This window comes from Globicephala melas, chromosome 1 (genome assembly GCF_963455315.2).
Source record: "Globicephala melas chromosome 1, mGloMel1.2, whole genome shotgun sequence".
Lineage (NCBI taxonomy): Eukaryota > Metazoa > Chordata > Mammalia > Artiodactyla > Delphinidae > Globicephala > Globicephala melas.
This window is the reverse complement of record NC_083314.1, coordinates 166,021,210-166,040,732: the sequence shown is the minus strand read 5'-3', so window position 1 is coordinate 166,040,732 and position 19,523 is coordinate 166,021,210. Positions and strand designations below refer to the sequence as shown.

The window sequence follows — 19,523 nt, the reverse complement described above, 5'->3', positions numbered from 1 at the left end:
TTAAAGAAACGACTGGCTGTAATTAGAATTTTTCTCTTGATTGAGAAAAATTTTGTTCTTTGTTCTATTTAGTATATGGTAGTGGTTTGTCTATGTTAATTAAATAAATGTAGGTTCAATTATTCCAAGAAATCATTGCGATTCCTTTAAAAACAAAAAACTCACCCTCAAGTTGCATTGTGAATTACATAGTTGATTTGAATTACATACTTTTATTCTGCTTCCTCAGCAGCAAATTGCTAGCTTCTACTCAGCTGGGATCTTTTCCACTCCTAAAGGTGACCCTGCCATCTGATCCCATAGGTGTAAGACAGTAACTCTCAAAGGGTGGTCCATGTAAATGAGGGATGAGAGAGGAGGTCTATCTCTGAAAACTTTCAGGGAATCCATGAGGTCAAAATGATCATCATAATAATACCAAGACATTATTTGTCTTCTTCACTGAGTTGACTGACATTTGCACCGACATTACAAAAGGGTGAGCAAAACTGCTGGCTCCTTAGCACCAGTCAAGGCAGGGGTGCCAAACTATCATAGGAGTCATATCTTTCACAGCTACTCATTCAGCGTAAAAAAAAAAAAAAGCCAATTTCACTTTATTTTTTTATTATATTTTTTTAAATAAATTTTAAAATTCTTATTATTTTTGGCTGCATTAAGTCTTTGTTGCTGGACACGGGCTTTCTCTAGTTGTGGCAAGCGGGGGCTACTCTTTGTTGCAGTGAGTGGGCTTCTCATTGCGGTGGCTTCTCTTGTTGTGGAGCATGGGCTCTAGGCACGCGGGCTTCAGTAGTTGTAGCACATGGGCTCAGTAGTTGCGGCTCGAGGGCTCTTCCCGGACCAGGGCTCGAACCCGTGTTCCCTGCATTGGCAGACGGATTCTTAACCGCTACGCCACCAGGGAAGCCCAGTACACATCCTTTTAATAATCTGTGTATCGGAATGGGAAATACACATGAAACATCTCTGCTGCAAACTGGAGTAGAGTGGTTGTCTTCAGAAAAAGAACCAATGCCACTGTTTGAGCTGTGAGCTGAGCTGTTTTTTGGATCATCATTATCACTTGAAAAAATGACTGACAAACTATGGCTTTTCAGAGACTTGGGTATCTGGCAGACTTTTTTCTCAAAAAGTCACTATGGAAATAAAGCGATCCTGTCACTTCAAGTAAAACCTATGATGGGATTTTGCTGCCATGATTAAAATTTGAACTTCCAAGAAAAGATTAAAATGTTTGGAAAATCTGTATCTGCCAGCATGAGCTTGACAGCTTTCCAATACCCAAAGAATTTTCTGATGAGATTGGTAGTGACATTAATTAATACAATTGTTTGATATCTTATAATGAAAAGTCAATATCTGGAAGACCTGTATATCTCAGTGAACCAATATTTTCCAAATGAGGAAAGCATGATGTTTCAAAATTACATAGAGGTAAAAGATTCAAAGGGCAAGATAGACCAATACATTGCCTTGTTCACGGATGACAAAAAGTTTGTTGATATGATTCAGTATACATTGCAACTAACTTTTAAGAAACTACCATTTGTGGAGTTCTGATGTAGAATCAAAGAAGAGTATCACCAGTTATCTGAAAAAGCCATTAAAATATTCCTCCCTTTACAAATACACACACATCTGTGTGAGGGCAGATTTTCTTCATATACTTTAACCAAAACAACATATCACAATAGACTGAGTGTGGAAGTGAATACGAGAATCCAGCTGTCTTCTATTAAACCCAACATTAAAGACATGGGCAAAAAAAAGATGTAAATCAATGTTACTCTTCTCCCTAAATTGTTTATGTTTTGAAAACTTTAGTTATTTTCCACTAAAAACATTATTTATGTTAACATGAAACGAGTTTATTATTGGTTTTTACATTTAAAAACAAAAATTTTTAGAATGTCTTAGTTTTCATTTTGAAGACGGTAAATATTGGTAGGTATACCCATGTAAACAAAAGTTCTCTGGGGCCCTCAATAATTTTTAAGAATATAAAGAGATCCTGAGGCCAGAAAATTTGAAGATCAATGCTCCACAGTCTCAGTTCACCACCCCGCCCCGTCCCCCCATTTCCTTTGAGCCTAAGACGCCCATTCATCTGGGACTGGCCTTGTTTCTTTTTCCTGCTGGACCCTTGTGCCTTAGGGGACCCTGTTCCTGGGGCCCGAGAGGCGGGGGTGGGGAGCAGCCCACAGCTGGGAGGTGTGTGGTGCTCACTCTGCGTCTTTGAGGAGGTCACATCCCTATCCACCCCCAACACCCTATCCCCACCCCTAAGTAAGTCCTGTCCTCTTCTTGGGTTTAGGCTCCAGCACAGTGGAGTAGGGACAACTGTCCTCCAGAAACTATCCTTCTCCAGGCAAAGGACTCCACTCAGGACATCCTCCTGGTCCCTGCCCCTTATGCCACCCCTGCCCAGGCTTGTTGAGAAAGTCTTCCCATGAGGATCAGGATTTGAATAAGGCTCATGAGGTGCTCACCTGGGTACAAAATTTAAGGGAGCGCCCAAAACCTCAGTAATCAAGATAAATAATATTTGGATGCCATCATTTGAAGAATCAAAATCAGTATAACTGATGCTTCCTTTTGCCCCAGGCTCTAATACGGCCCTACCTGGCACTATTATGATCCTGTCTTCATTTAAACTTTTGGTATTTTGTTCATCATGGATTTCGAGGGGTTTGGGGGTTTTTTTTTTTGGTATTAATTGATTTAAAAAAAAATAGTCTCACCATGTGAATGGGGCACACACAGAATAGCCCAGCTCACCCATTCAGTCACTCATTCATGCCTTCTCTGGACAAACTCACTGCTGCTGGCCTGGGCAGAGTCCTGAGGCTTCTGAGAACAGACCTCGTCTTTGTCCTTCAGTGGCTCACAGGCCATTTTGCAAGAGAGAGATTCAGAAATAGATAGGTGCTTAGTGTTAGGATGGTGGAGGTTCTAGATGTCAGGGTCATTCTGAGTGTGCCCGTGACCCAGACTTGACGGTCAGGAACGACTCCTGCTTATGCTGAAGGAAGACAAGGAGTTAGCCAGATGCAGCTGGGAGAGAGGAAGACGTCTGGAAGAACAGGAGAGGATGTGCCTGTTCTCAGGGAACTTGAGAAGTTTGGTTTGGCTAAAACTTAAAAGGTGGGTGGGGTGGTGGTGAGGAGAGACAGGACCTACAAAGCAAGCATCAGTCAACTGAAGTAGAGTCTTGCATACTAGGCTAAAGGAGTTTGTATTTGATTCTGCTGGAAATGGGGAGTCATTGAAGGATGTGGAGTTTCAGGTTTATGGAATATGGCTTTGACTGTTGTGTACAGAATGAATTGGAGGGGCCTCAGGTCAGAGGCAGGGAGATAACAAAGAGATAACTGCAACTGTCCAGAGCACCAAAGGGAAGCTTGGAACATGGCAGAGAGGATGGAAATGGAATGATTTGGGAGATAGAATGGACAGAACTTAGAGATGCACGGGATAGTGGTTGAGAGAAAGGGAGGAGACACGGATGGCCAGGTTGTCTGGCCCAGATGAATGGAGCTGGGTGGCGTCTGTCTTCACGGAGATGACACTGAGGAAGAAGAGTGTGGGGCATAGAGGATGAACTTCGTAGGGGCCATATCACAGGTGGAGTGCCTGAGAAACACCCAGGAGGATCCAGGGTTAAACGCTGAAGGCCCAACATTAGAAGAGAATGGACTTCCCTGGCAGTCCAATTGTTAAGACTCTGCACTTCCCTTTCAACAAAATTCAACACCCATTTATGATAAAAACCCTCCAGAAAGTAGGCATAGAGGGAACCTACCTCAACATAATACAGGCCAAATATGACAAACCCACAGCCAACATCATTCTCAATAGTGAAAAACTGAAACCATTTCCTCTAAGATCAGGAAGAAGACAAGGTTGTCCACTCTCACCACTATTATTCAACATAGTTTTGGAAGTCCTAGCCATGACAATCAGAGAAGAAAAAGAAATAAAAGGAATCCAAATCAGAAAAGAAGAAGTAAAACTGTCACTGTTTGCAGATGACATGACACAATACATAGAGACTCTTAAAGATGCCACCAGAAAACTACTAGAGCTTATCAATGAATTTGGTAAAGTAGCCAGATACAAAATTAATGCACAGAAATCTCTTGCATTCCTATACACTAATGATGAAAAATCTGAAAGAGAAATTAAGGAAACACTTTCATTTACCACTGCAACAAAAAGAATAAAATACCAAGGAATAAACCTACCTAAGGAGACAAAAGACCTGTATGCAGAAAACTATAAGACACTGATGAAAGAAATTAAAGATGATACAAACAGATGGAGAGATATACCATGTTCTTGAATTCTTGGAAGAATCAACATTGTGAAAATGACTATACTCCCCAAAGCAATCTACAGATTCAATTCAATCCCTAACAAACTACCAATGGCATTTTTCACAGAAATAGAACAAAAAATTTCACAATTTGTATGGAAACACAGAAGACCCCGAATAGCCAAAACAATCTTGAGAAAGAAAAACGGAGCTGGAGGAATCAGGCTCCCTGACTTCAGACTACACTACGAAGCTACAGTAATCAAGACAATATGGTACTGGCACAAAAACAGAAATATAGATCAATGGAACAGGATAGAAAGCCCAGAGATAAGCCCACGCACATATGGCCACCTTATTTTTGTTAAAGGAGGCAAGAATATACAATGGAGAAAAGACAGCCTCTTCAATAAGTGGTGCTGGGAAAACTGGACAGCTGCATGTAAAAGAATGAAATTAGAACACTCCCTAACACCATACACAAAAATAAACTCAAAATGGATTAAAGACCTAAATGTAAGGCCAGACACTATAAAACTCTTAGAGGAAAACATAGGCAGAACACTCTATGACATAAATCACAGCAAGATCCTTTTTGACCCACCTCCTTGAGAAATGAAAATAAAAACAAAAATAAACAAACGGGACCTAATGAAACTTCAAAACTTTTGCACAGCAAAGGAAACCATAAGCAAGATGAAAAGACAATCCTCAGAATGGGAGAAAATATTTGCAAATGAAGCAACTGACAAAGGATTAATCTCCAAAATTTATAGGCAGCTCATGCAGCTCAGTATCAAAAAAACAAACAATCCAATCCAAAAATGGGCAGAAGACCTAAATAGACATTTCTCCAAAGAAGATATACAGATTGCCAACAAACACATGAAAGAATGCTCAACATCACTAATCATTAGAGAAATGCAAACCAAAACACAATGAGGTATCACCTCACACCGGTCAGAATGACCATCATCAAAAAATCTACAAACAATAAATGCTGGAGAGGGTGTGGAGAAAAGGGAACCCTCTTCCACTGTTGGTGGGAATGTAAATTGATATAGCCACTATGGAGAACAGTATGGAGGTTCCTTAAAAATCTAAAAATAGAACTACCATACAACCCAGCAATCCTACTACTGGACATATACCCTGAGAAAACCATAATTCAAAAAGAGTCATGTACCACCATGTTCATTGCAGGTAGGAACAGGATGGTCAAGATGAAGGAGGAGGACCAGGGGACCACCACGCAAGACCCAACAGAAGAAAGTTTCAAGAGTGTGGCAGCAAGTGGCCAATGGTGTGAAAAGCCTCAGCGAGATCCAGCACAATGAAGACAGGAAAGCAAACATTGCACAGGGCCACTCAGAAATCTATCTCCCTGATCAGACGGACAGTAGTTTCCTAAGTATGCGTTCAGGAGTGAATGAGAGGCAAGGAAGTGGAATGTCAAATTCTCGTTTGAGAAGCTGAGTTAAGCAAATAAAAGCTGTGTGTGGACCTTGTATGTATCTTGATTTAAACAAACTAACTGTAATATATATATATATATATATATATATATATTTGTTAGACAGCTGGGAGAACTCAAACACAAAGTATTAGATGGAATTAAGAAATCGATGCTGGGAATTCCCTGGCAGTCCAGTGGTTAGGACTCAGCACTGGTCGGGGAACAAAGATCCCGCAAGCTGCAAGGCACAGCCAGAAAAAAAAGAAAAGAAATTGATGCTAATTTTGTGAGGCTGTGATCGTGATATATTGGTTATATACTTTTAGATTTTTAATTCCTTATCTATTATACACACATATTGAGGAATTTATAGGTAGGATTACACAGTATCTCAGTTTTGCTTTAAAATATTCCAGGAAAAACATGCCAGTGTGCTAATCTCAAATGAGAAGCAGGAACCCAACCTGAGACAATGTGTACTCAGGTCCTTCCGAACCCAGAGCCTCCCCAGTCCACACGGCCCTCACAGGAGGCCCAGCAGAGGTAGGCCTCTTCCTTCCAGATACAGGACCAGAATCAGTGTGGACGTCTTGGGCGGAACCCCTGCCTTTGCCAGTAGCCTCGTCCTTGGCGCCTCCAATACCCACCACCCAGGCCCTTCCTACTTCTGCTGCCTTCTCTCCAGTCACAGGTCCCCAGGTGACTCCCACTCCCTTGGCCTTCATCCCAAACATAATCCCTTTGCACCAATAGAACCCTTGAAATCACCCAAAATGTAACCAGCCTAGTCTCCTCTGGGTCTGGGGGCTCATACATCCACGCCTTCATTCATGCTCCCCTCCCTCTCTCTGCCCAGCTGACTACTGATCATCCTTTAAAGCTGTTCAGGCCTCCTTTCCTCCAGGTAGTTTTTCCTAAGCCTCTCCGACTCTTTCACATCCTGCCTCTCCCCCAAGACCCGGTTAAGTGCCCATCCCCTGGGCTCCCAAAGCTCACTGAAATTGCCTGTGTGTGTCCTTCTGCCACTAGGCCTTAGCTTCTTGAGGAATGAGCCCATGTCCATTCATTCACCTGACATCCTGCTGACTGCCCAGCACTGTGTTGGGGACACTGTGGGAATAAAACAGGCAAGATTCTGGCCCTTGAGGAGCTTATACTCTAGTCATGGAAAACAGACAAAAATAAGTACAGAGATAAATGAACAAGGTAATTTCAAATTGTGATGAATTCAATAAAAGAAATAAAAATAGTGACATGATGAAGATTGGATAGAGGGCTACTTAAAATAGAGTGACCAGGGAAGGCTTCTCAGAGGAGGTGACATATAAATGAAACTAGAGGCAGATATACCATGAAGCCAAGGAATTAAGCTTTAAGACCCCTTCCTAGGCCTTGTTCCTAATTGTATATTTATAATTTTGTGTCTCTTAAAGAGGGGCCCACATATTGTATAAGCTTCAGAGTCCTACAAAACCTGTGTCTTCCCCTGGCTAAAATCTAAAACGTGAAAAGGAACAAGTCAAGAGAAAATCTAGAAGAAGCATATTCCAGGCACAGGGTGTCACGTGCAAAGGGCCTGCAGTGGGAATAAGTTCATCATATTCTGAGCTAAAAATAAATGTGTCACATTCAGGGAACTGAAAGGTCACTGTCCCCAGAGAAATGGGAAGAGTAAGATGAGATCTGAGGGCAACAGACCCCAAATCACTCCTACGCCATGGTAAGGAGTTTGGGTTTTATTCTATAAACATCAGAGGGCCTGGACTATGTCAAGCACATGAGCAGCAGGATCTCTCTCTCCAGCTGCTGGGCAGAGAATAGAGGGTAGGGGACAAGAGTGGAAGCAGAGAGACTATGTCAGAGGCAAGAGATGGTGGTGACGTGGACCAGAAAGTAGCATTTCCAATTCCTCTCTCCATCCCCAGCACCCAGCACAAGCTTGGCCAGAGTAGGAGCTTAACAAACATTTGTCTAGTGAACAAATATCTAGCAACTAGCAAGATTGACTCTTTTGTGAGGGCTGCAAGAGGGCTGACCCAAGAAGATGGTAGAGGCCTGATCTCTCCAGTGACAAAAGAGCACCAGTGGCTGCCTGCTCCCCAGAGCAGCCTCCAGGCAAGGCAGAGTGAGCCCTCTACAACCTCATTTACTCAAAGTGTGGTCCTTGCACCAGCAGCAGCAACACCACCTGTGAGCTTGTTAGAAATGTAGAACCTGACTCTACCTCAGGCCTGCTGTTTCAGCATCTGTATTTTAACAAGATTCCCCGGTGATTGACGCGCACACTGAATGTTGAGCAGTGCTGTGCCTCCACACGCTGTCAGCCGCATACTTGCCTGTCCTAACACCTTCCATGGCTCCCCATTGCCCAGGACCAAGTGCAAGCTCCTTCCCCATCTCATCTCCCACCAGCCTCTACTACCACTCACCCTCTACTCCAGCCACAATGAACTTCTTGCTGCTTCTCTAAAAACTATTTCTCCTCAAACCTCTGTGCCTTTGCACATGCCGTGGCCCCTACTGAGAATGCCTTTTGCCTATTGCTTTACCTAGCAAAATCTTACTCATCTTTGAAGACCTAATCTAAAGAGTGCTTCCCCCGGGACGCCTTCTCTCTTTGCCCCAGGCAGAATGAGTTGCCTCCTTCTCTGGGTTGCCATGGTACTGGGCACATTCCTCAGCATAGCATCTGACACTGTATGTTGTAAATATTGATTTCTGTGCCCTTCCTCGCCAGGCTGAGAGCTTCTTGAGGGCAGAGACTAGATCATTTTTATCTCTTTATCTTCAGTGTCAGACATTAAAGACTGAATGAATGAATGACCAAGCCCTGACAATTATTCAGAGGAAACTAGTATGAAGGAAAGGTGTCCAGTCTCTCTGGGGGGAAAAGGCAGGGTAGGGAAAAGGCCTCTGGAGTCAGAAAGACCTGGCTTCTTAACTGGCTCTGCCATTTACTTGCTGTGTGACCTTGGGCAAGTGACTTCACCTCTCTGAGCCTCAGTTTCTTCATCTGCAAAATCTTATAAGCCAAACAATGTTTCCAAAGATAAGCATGCAAAGTAGCCACAAATGGCCAGGACTTCCTCTCACTACTGGCCCAGTCACTTGGAGCCAGGGGAGGGGACTGTGGATCACCAGTGACCCCAGGGACTCTAACCCACATACTGGCTTTCCTGCCAGCTCTGGACAGGGTGTTGGGCTAATGCCAACAAAGCTTTCAACGCCTCAGGAAGGGAAGGAGCATTCGGAGGGAGAAGGACGAGGAGACTCAGACCACTCAACTTAACACGTGGGCAGGGCTCCCTGATGGATCAAGGCCGGGCAGCAGGCCCAGGCCCAGCATTTAGCTGGGGGGTGGGCTAGGGGGGCATAAATATTTATGGAGACAAGAAGAATTCTACCACCTGTATCTCCCACCCTCTGCCCTGCAGAGTATTCAGTCCCAACCCCCACTGACTGCCATTCCCATACTGTCTGCAAACAATCCCAGCCCCTTAGGGGACCTAGAGAAAGGGCTCCCATCCTCAGCTGGACAGTCAGAGGGACCACTGAGATCTGGGCAGAAGGAATTACGTGCTGATTACTTCCCCAGTGTGGACTGTGGGTTGGGACGTTGGGTTTACCAGTCAGACTGGCCCCTAACATTTGTGGGGCCATTTGGGGTCAAGAGTACAAATGTCTAAATATTTATAAGCTATAAATCAGTCATATCTAACTTCATGCACATTCCATGAATCAGCAGCTCCTCGCAGCCTGGCAAGCCTGGGAGCATGGGAGGGGCACTGGCTCCAAGTGGGCACTCCCTCCAGGATCCAAGGACTCCGAGCTCTGTGGGGGAGGGCATGACTGGAGGGGAGCCAGAGCCAGCCCACCTAAGCTCAGGGCACTGGGCATCAATCACTGATTAAATGAACAGACACCTCTTACCCATGATCGTATTTCCTCCTCAAATCAGCCTTGCAAGGTGAGTTTTACAAAATGCCCATTTTTCCAGCAAAAAAATGATGTCAGAGAAGGAAACAGACTTGTCCACAGTCACATAGCTGGGAAGTGGCCAGTGAGATTTTGAACTCCAAGGCCCATCCTGTCTCTCCCAGGCCGAGCTGTGGCCCCTGGTGGAAGCAAACGACTCCTTGGCCAACTCATCCACTCACAGACCTGTCCTATTGCCTGAGAACAGGCGCTTCAGAGGCTGCAAGGCCCCGGGAAGAGTTGCCTTCGACCTGGGGCCCTGCTTTTACCTTTGCTCCCCAAAGTGGGGAATTGAACAGGGCAAAGGCAGGGGAGGGACTGCTCTGCATTCATCTAACTCCTGCCAGGCAGCGTTGAAGCTGGAATCAAATCCTGGTTCAAACATTAAACTCACCCCATGACTCTGTGTCTCTGTCTCTTCACTGGTAAAATGAGGATTTAAAAATGAGCCTAAGAGAAAAGGAAATTAAGAAAGTAATCCCATTTATGATACCATCAAAAAGAATAAAATACTTAGGAATAAACTTAACCAAGGAGGCAAAAAAGTTGTACACTGAAAACTGCAAAATATTGCTGAAAGGAATTAAAGAAGACACAAATAAATGGAAAGACATCCTGCGGTCATGGATTGGAAGATTTAATATTGCTAAAATGTCCATACTACCCAAAGTGATCTACAGATTCAACACCCTATTAAAATCCCAATGGCATTTTTTGTAGAAATAGAAAAAATAATCCTAAAATTCATAAGGAATCTCAAAGTACCCCCGGGAGTCAAAACAATCTTGAGAAAGAAAAACAAAGCTGGAGGCCTCACACTTAATGATTTCAAAACATATTACAAAGTACAATAATCAAAAGAGTGTGGTATTGACATAAAAACAGACATGAAGACCAACGGAACACAATAGAGAGCCCAGAAATGAATCCCTACATATATGGTCAAATGATCTTTGACAAAGGTGCCAAGACTACACAATGAGGAAAGGATAGTCTCTTCAACAAATGGTATTTGGAAAACTGAATATCCACATGCAAAAGCATGAAGATGGACCCTTATCTTAAACCACATACAAAAATTAACTCAAAATGGATTAAAGACCTAAACATAAGACTGGAAACTATAAGATTCCTAGAGGAAAACCTAGAGGGAAATCATCATGACATTGGAATTGGCAATGATTACTTGGGTATGATACCAAAAGCACAGGTAACAAAAGGAAAAATAGACATTTGGAACTATATCAAACTTAAAAACTTCTGTGTAGTAAAGGAAACAATCAACAGAGTAAAAGCCAACCTACCAAACTGTAGAAAATATTTGCAAATAATATAAGGGATTAATATTCAGAATATATAAAGAACTCTTACAACTCAATAACAACAAAAAAATTTTAAAATGGGCAAAGGACTTGAAGAAACATTTCTCCAAAGATATACAAACGGCCAACAAGCATATGAAAAGATGGGGAGGGATGGATTGCGAGTTTGGGATTAGCAGATGCAAACTATTATATATAGAATGGATAAACAACAAGGTCCTACTATATAGCACAGGGAACTATATTCAACATCCTGTGATAAACTATAATGGAAAATAATATGGAAAATAATGTATATATATATATATGTATAACTAAATCACTGTGCTATAGAGCAGAAATCAACACAACATTATAAATCAACTATACTTCAATAAACTAAATTTTTTTTTAATTGCCAAGAGGCAGGGGGGAAAAAAAGCATATGAAAAGATGCTCAACATCACTAATCATCAGGGAAATGCAAATCAAAACCACAATAAGATATCACCCATTAGGATGGCCTCAATCATAAAAGTAGAAAATAACAAGTGTTAGTGAGGATGTGGAGAAATTGGAACACTTATGCACTCACTGTCGGTGGGAATATAAAATGATGCAGCCACTATGGAAAACAGTGTGGAGGTTCCACAAAAAATTAAAAATAGAACTCCCAAATGATCCAGAAATCTCACTTCTGGGTATATTTCCAAAAAAAAAGTGAAAACAGGATCTTGAAGAAGTATTTGTATACCCAGGTTCACAGTAGCACTAGTTACAATAGCCAGGAGATAGAAGCAACCTAAATGTCCATCAACAGATGAATGGATAAACAAAATGTGGTATAATGGAATACTATGCAGCCTTAAAAAGGAAGGAAATCCTGTCCTATGCTACAACATGGATGAAACTTGAGGATATTAATAAGTGAAATAAAACAATCACAAAAAGACAAATCCTGAATGATTCTACTTATATGAGGTTTCTAAAGTAATCAAACTCACAGAAACAGAAAATAGAACGGTGGTTGCCAGGGGCTGGAGGGAGGGAGAAACAGGGAGTTGATGTTCAATGTGTACGGAGATTCAGTCATGCAAGATGAAAAAGTTCCAGAGATCTGTGGTATAACATGTGCATATAGTTAACAATACTTTAAAATTGTTAAGAGGGCGAATCCCTCTTACATGTTTTTTACCACAATAAAAACAATTTTTAACGGGTCTCAGAGATGGCAGATTTGAAAATACATTGTATAATTTTAACTCGGAATCATATGGCTCAGCTTTTTTATTTAATAGTTGTGTGACATTTGGTAAAACTGCTTCCCCTCTTTGGGTCTCATCTATAAAATGAGGACAATAACACATCTACCCTATAGAGCTTTTTGTGAGCACCCAGCAAGATAAAGGATATAAAGTATTTGGGAAAGGACAGCGGTTAAGATCACAGACTCTGGCGTCAGACAAACCTCCGTTCAAATCCTGTCTCTGTCCTGGCTTCACGACCATGGTCAAGCTTATCCTTCCCTGAGCCTCAGGTCCTTCCCCTGTAAATGGAGCTGATAATATTTCAAGCACATAGCTCCCAGCATGGTGCGAAGATTCAATGAATAATGTAACACAATTTCAGGTATTCATGAGCAACAGCTCTAAAAAGCTGTATCTACAGGGAATCCAGACAATCAGCTGATTAGATCAGATCAAACGTTTCTCAAAATAGCACCACTGTCATTGCAACCGTTCACATCTAGCTCATCCCAAGTTTACCCCAGCTTGAAGCCACCTATATCAAGCTTCCAGATATATCATTAACCCTGAAAACTTCTGGGAACCAGTCACATCTTTTTATGGCAGCTAGAGACAGTTGGCAAAATGCTATCAGCCGATTCTCGCCCAAGACAATTTCACCTCCATAAGCCTCTGTTCATTCATCTGTTTAAAAAAAAGAATCCTAACACCACATCATAGCATTTTTGTAAGGATTAAATGGAAAATGCCTGATCTATAATAAGAGCTCAGTGAATGCTAGCTACTGTTAGTCTTACTTCTCTGCCCCAGAAAGGGTTAGAGGCGCCACCTTTGGTTCCCGTAACAAATCACACTGCATTATAATGGCTGTTGATTTCTCTTTCCGTTCTGGGCTGGGAACTCCCTGGGTACAGGTCCTCAGGCATTACACACACACACACACACACACACACACACACACACACACACATACACACAGAGTCACATTGTCCCTCATCCTTCACTTCCAAACCTCTCACACCAGCTTCAGCCACTCCCAGCCCTTAGATTCCCTGGGACCAATAACACACCATAGTTCAGGGACTTCCCTGACGGTCCAGTGGTTGGGACTCCGTGCTTCCACTGCAGGGGGCACGGGTTCAATCCTCGGGGAACTAGGATCCTGCATGCCATACGGCGGCCAAAAAGTATAAATAAATAAATAAATAAAATAAAGGTTTAAAACACCATAGTTTAATCATTTCCCTTCTGTGAGTCCTAGTTTTCACATCAATAAAACAGAAATGATATGAACATTGACCTCACAGTATAGCTTTGAGGTTGAAAGCAGGTAAACTTCTAACATGCTCAATAAGTGAGTTACCTCCTATTCTGGCCTCCCCTGATGCTTGACATTTGTGCCCTGGCTTGGCCATGCCTCTGTGCTTCTGGTCATATCCTCTAAAAATTCCCCTCATGGAGTGGTTTCACTACCATTTGTCCAGGAAACAGAAGGATTTGAGGGGCAAATAAAGGGAGCAAGTTTCCTGACCTCTGGGGAATTCTGCACTAGGCTCTACATGGTTTCCAATACAAGGAGGCTAGCACCACGCTAGGTACATTTATTGGTGGATGAATGGAGCTCATTGTCCGGGAAGAGGTCAGGGACAGGGTCTAGGGCCCCAGAGATGGGGGATGGCCTGGGCATCAGAGTTTCCCAACTTTCTTTCTCACTTGGGGCCCACCTGATCCCAGGTTTATATATTATATTGATGAGACTCAGTCTCTGCTCATCTGATCTAGGACATCCCTGTGGAGTTGGGGGACCCTGAGCCTGGCCTGAGTCTCTCCTTCTGGGTCCAAGATACCCAGGTAGTATCTGTCTGTGAGTCACCCTCCCCCACTTCTTGCCTCCTGGAAGTCAGCCAGGGCAGGGAAGAGGAAGCACCCAAGGAGGTGCTTCTTCCTCTGGGTTTCCCCAGCAAGGGCACACCTCTGTTATACCAGGAATCATTCTGACATCTTCAGGGGCTGGCCCAAGGGAAAATGTAGGTTGCAGGACACAGGCCCTGCGGTCACACAGACTCAGATCTGCACCTGGCTCTGCTCTTTCCTAGCTGATCTTCAGCCCTTGAAGCCTCTCTTTCTTCATTTGCAAAATGGTGATAATAGAACCTTCCTCATAGGGTAAGTTATAACTGCAAAATGAAGCAACTGATGCACGAGGTTATTGATCAAAAACTGTGAGCTCCTCCCTCCCCCTCAGAAAATGTTTGTTGAATGAATGAATGAGCAAACAAATCAGCAATGTACCAAAGCAGCCACATATCTCCTCCTTTGGAAGCAGCAACCAAGGGTGGCTGAAGAGAAATACGAATTACGATCAGGAATTACGATCAGAGGATCTGGGCTCTGATCTCACCCACCACCTAGAGTGAGTCTCTCCCCAGTTCTAAGCCTTGGGATCTTCATCTGCACACACCCCTCCCCAACCAAACCTCAAACACTATTGCGAAAAGGAAGATGGTTGGGTGTGGTAAAGGGTTTGGTCAAGAGTAAGGCATTTGGGGAATTGAAACGGACTTTATAAACTGAAGAGATCTGCAGAAATTTTTGACATGCTTCTCCCATCAGCCAGCTGAGCTCAGCTCCAAACTTAGACCCTGAAGGTCCCCTCCTGTAGAATTAAGAAGGGGGGAGGGGCTGCCGAGTGGTGGTCTTCCCCCCACATAGTCTCCCCCACCACCATCTCATTCACACACACACACACACGCACACACACACACACACTCTAAGCACCTGGAACACAGCTGTGTATTCAGTCAAGAGCTAAATCAGAACTTCCTGAATGCTTGGGGAGAGACTCCGCTGGTCCCCTCATTCTCTACAGATGAGCAAGTGTCTGGGCAGCAGCCTCCATTCACCACACCCACATCTGGACCTGCCAGTGAAGGACAGGGGCTACCAGCCTGTGCTCTGTCCCTACCCCCTGGAACCTGCTGGGGAAGCAGGTTGTGAGCCAGGCACTTTGTACCAGCAACCTGGTTATCCTCTTCATCATCCCCCTGGAAAAACCCAGCAACCAGTGAATTCCTAAGTACGCAGCGCCGTACCAGACCCTTTACCTCTCCTGATCTTCAGGCTGGGGAGACAGCGTTATCCTTATTTGACAATTTGGGAAACGGAGGCACAGAGCGGGGATGTGACATGGTCAAGGCCACACAGCTAGTAAAGCAGATGGCTTCCAGCCCCTGAGATCTAGGTAGCCCCCTCTCATCACCTTCACCACTTCCAAGTGAGGTCTCTGAGGTCACTTCAGCACTGCCTTGGCCTTAGAGAACCAAAGAGGGAAGTAAATTCCCTGGGAAAGTTTGGTCACGAGGAATTCTTTTTAAGCAAGAGCCTCTGGGCCTGAAGAAGATGCCAAAACATTCCCTTAAAAGCAGAAACACTGGGACTTCCCTGGTGGTGCAGTGGCTAAGAATCTGCCTGTCAATGCAGGGGACAAGGGTTCAAGCCCTGGTCCGGGAAGATCCCAGTTGCCGCAGAGCAACTAAGCCCGAGCGCCACAACTACTGAGCCTGAGCTCTAGAGCCTGCGAGCCACAGCTACTGAGCCCGCGTGCCACAACTACTGAAACCCACGCGCCTAGAGTCCAAGCTCCACAACAAGAGAAGCCACCGCAGTGAGGAGCCTGTGGGCTGCAACAAAGAGTAGCCCCCGCTCACCGCAACTAGAGAAATCCTTGCGCAGTAAGGAAGACCCAACGCAGCCAAAAATGAATTAATTAATTAATTTTAAAAATTAAAAATAAACCCCAAAACAGAAGCACTTGTTTGCTTAGACACAGTCTAGGGGCCATGACCTTGGTCTCCTGAGGACATTGTAACACACCTCCTCCTGGCCCGGCCAGGCCTGGGACGCCTCTTACCTGTCCCGGGGCAGCGGCCGCCTCTGTCAGGTCTGAGTATCTGTCTGCAGCCCCGGCCTCTGTGCTGTCTAGAATCGCAGAAGTGAGGAAACAGAGCACATCCCTGCCAAGTCACCCACAGGAGGAAACGTCATGACCCCAGGGCCCCTCCACAGAAACCTCAGAGTTGGGTCACCCAGGCCCTGGGCGCTGCTCGGAGGTTTCTCGCAGAGAAAGGGGCGGGGTGGGGTGTGGGCAGCGGCCACCGAGCCGGGAGCTGGGGAGGAGGCAGAGAAGAAGCAGACAGGGAGAGAGCAAGAGGGGTGAGAGCGTGCATTCGAGACAGCACAAGTATGAGGGAGAGGGGAGAGGAGACATGAGCGAGAAAACAGAATAAGAGAGAGAGTCAGGGGAAAGGAGAGATGGAGGAGACAGGCACACACAGAGAGACAAACGTAAACACAGAGAGAGAGCATGAGAGGAATGAGATTTGAGGACAAAAACCAAGGGAGTTACAGAGAAAAAGATGAGACAGTAAGAGCGCCTGTGTGTGTGTGTGTGTGTGTGTGTGTGTGTGTGTGCGCGCGCGCGTGCGTGCATGAGCATGAGAGAAAAGACAAAAGAAAGGGAGAGAAGGAGGAAAGGGAGAGGCAGCTGGAATATAAAGAGGATGAGGAGAAGGGAGGAACTCAGGACAGCTGCTGTGGTCAGTGCCATGGCCCGGCTGGGCTCCCCTGGGGACCAAGGAGCACCAAGGCCAAGGAACCGATGGGGACAGAGCCCTGCGGGGCTGGGATTGCCGGGGAGGAGGGCTCTCAAGACCCGGGGCAGGAGTTTGGCAGCAAGTGAGTTGGAGGGAATAGGTGAGGGTGAGTAGGTGTGGGCAACTGAGCAGGTGAACGCAGGTGAGTCTGTCAGTGAGCCTGTGCGTGTGTGAGTGTGCATGTGTGTGAGCGTGCGTGCATGTGTGTGAGCGTGTGTGTGTGAGTGTGCGTGCGTGCGTGTGAGTGTGCATGCGTGTGTGTCTGTGAAATTCCGGTGGTGGAGGCTTTTTGTGTGAACAGAGGTGAGAGATGGGCCCAAGCTCCCTGCCTCAGTTTCCAGTCTATTTATCCACGCATTCATTTAACCAATAAACGTTTATTGAGCCCCGCAGGCACCGGGCACTGCAGAGGACACTGTCTAAGGAAGCAAGCCCCTCAGCTGAGAGCCAACCCAAAAGCCTCCCACACAGGGCGGGAAACAGGTCTAGACAGGACCGGGGTCCCACAGCCGGGCAGGTGCAAAGCAGAGGTGGTAGTACGGGCTCCTGACGCCCCATGCAGGGTCCGGCCTCAGCTCTGCCCTGGGTGTCTGGACTGGCCCCCTCCTGCTCTTTGGGACCCCACTGCTGCTCCTTATTAAAGCCAAAAATGGACCTCAAAGGACAAACCACCTTTAACATGTGAAGAACTAGAGCCAAAATCTGCCCCCTCCCCCAGCTGCACCCCCATCACACACAGGTGGACACACTCAAACCACCTAAGCACACAACCCTTGCACGCTCACGTACACTCAGTACACACCATCATGCAGAGATACCCAGTCATAATTACATCTCCCTACTCACCTGCACACTCACAAGCTCAGGTGTCACATCTGTCATGCCCTCACTCACAACTGCCCAGCGTCACCTCCTTCCTCGTGCTCATTCACACACTCTCCTCAGATCCTAAGATGTGGCCCAGGCCTCCTGAGAGGGACTTTGAAAAGGCCCAGTTTGGTCATCCCTTCTCATCTCCCTTGGAGGCATTTTGAGCCTTGAGCACCTGAGACAGGAGAGAACGTGGTGGTCTGTTCATCACGTTCAACCTTCACACAAACTATCCACCAGAGCTGAGGCCCTAGCTCTGCTCCCCAACCCAGATCCTCTTCTCCCAAACTGGCTTCACCTTCTCAGCCATCCCCCAGCCACCACGTTCCAGAGGCACAGAGGGACCTCCAGGATCAACCTTGACCACAGACTGAAGGACACCTGGCTCAACTCCAGGCTCACGCCTGGTTTTCAATAGTCCCTCATGTATGTGCACGGAGCAATCGCAGTTCAGCACTCTTTGAGATTATCAATAATCAGGGCAGGTAGGCAGAGGTTATTATCCGCATTTTACAGATGAGGAAACCGAGGTTGACTCCTCTCTCTCACACCCACGTCATTCTGTTACCAATTCTGTCAGTTCTACTTCAAAATATATCCAAATCTGAATCTAATAAAGCCTTTAGATCCAAACTTCAGTTTGTAGGAACTACAGGCAACAAAGGAACAAATTAAAGGGCATTTCAGAGAAGCAATCTGCCAAATCCAGAATGTGAGACCAGGACAATCTACAGGAGAACTGACCCGGTTCCTTCGACAACCACGGCGGGGGGGAGGAATGGCGAGGGGGCTTTTAATCTAGGAATCCCTAGATTAAAAGAGACTTAAGAGATATAAAAATCAAATGCAGGGACTTCCCTGGCGATCCAGTGGTTAAGACCATTCTTCCACCGCAGGGGACACGGGTTCCATCCCTGGTCAGGGAACTAAGATCCTGCATGCCGTGCAGCGCAGACAAAAAAAAAAAAAAAAATCAAATGCAACCTGTGGGTCTTGTTTGGAACCCGGATCAGTCAAGTCAACTGTAAAAAGATACATGTATCAGTTAGGGTCCTGGAAAGAGATGGCACACTCAACGTGGGCAATCTGAGGAGGAAGGGATTACTTAAAGAGATGCAGGCAGGTCTAGAGAACCAAAAGGAATAGTGTAGTCGTCCAAGGCTGCCAAGAGTGGGATGCCCTTTTCATCCTGAGGAGAGGGGGCAGTTGCTGGAAGACAAAGAGGGTAGCTATTTGGAAAAGGCTGCCTGACACGAGTTGTGACCTTGTGTAGGCTGTTGTAGCTGGTGGTCAATGACCAGGCAGAGGGGGAACCAGGACATAAATACCCAAATCTCTCTCTTCTTCCACCCTCTGGTTTCTTACCAGTGCCTCCCATTGGCTGAGCCCAACCAGAAGCAAAGGAGATGGATAATGTTGTCCATACAGATCAGCCTCTGGGGGCACAGAGTTGGGTGGAGATGGGTGGAGAGTGGATCTGGAGGGGAAAACAGAAGATATCCAGGACAGACACATTTGAGAAAATCAGGGAGCATTTCATATGGGCAGGATTTTAGATGGTTCTAAGGGATTTAAAAAATTTTATTAGAGCATAATGGTGGTGTGGTTATATAAGAAAATGTTCATATATATGGAAATATTTAGGGATGAAATTACAGGGAAATGGTTTAAAATATTACAGTAAAATAAGGGGAGAGAGAGAGAGGA

At 45.2% G+C, this 19,523-nt stretch overlaps 1 protein-coding gene across 2 annotated transcripts in view; it reads right to left on the bottom strand.

Annotated features, from left to right (window-relative positions):
- PTAFR (platelet activating factor receptor) overlaps positions 1–19,523 on the bottom strand; it is a 38,517-nt gene that overhangs the window by 8,801 nt on the left and 10,193 nt on the right. The window contains exon 1 of one of the 2 annotated variants that reach the window (XM_030872567.3): positions 16,205–16,325. The exons of the other annotated variant lie outside the window; for it this stretch is intronic. The gene's annotated coding sequence lies outside the window, so the exon portion shown is untranslated. Of the gene's footprint in view, positions 1–16,204; positions 16,326–19,523 lie in introns of those variants that run through there. 2 annotated transcript variants of the gene reach the window in all.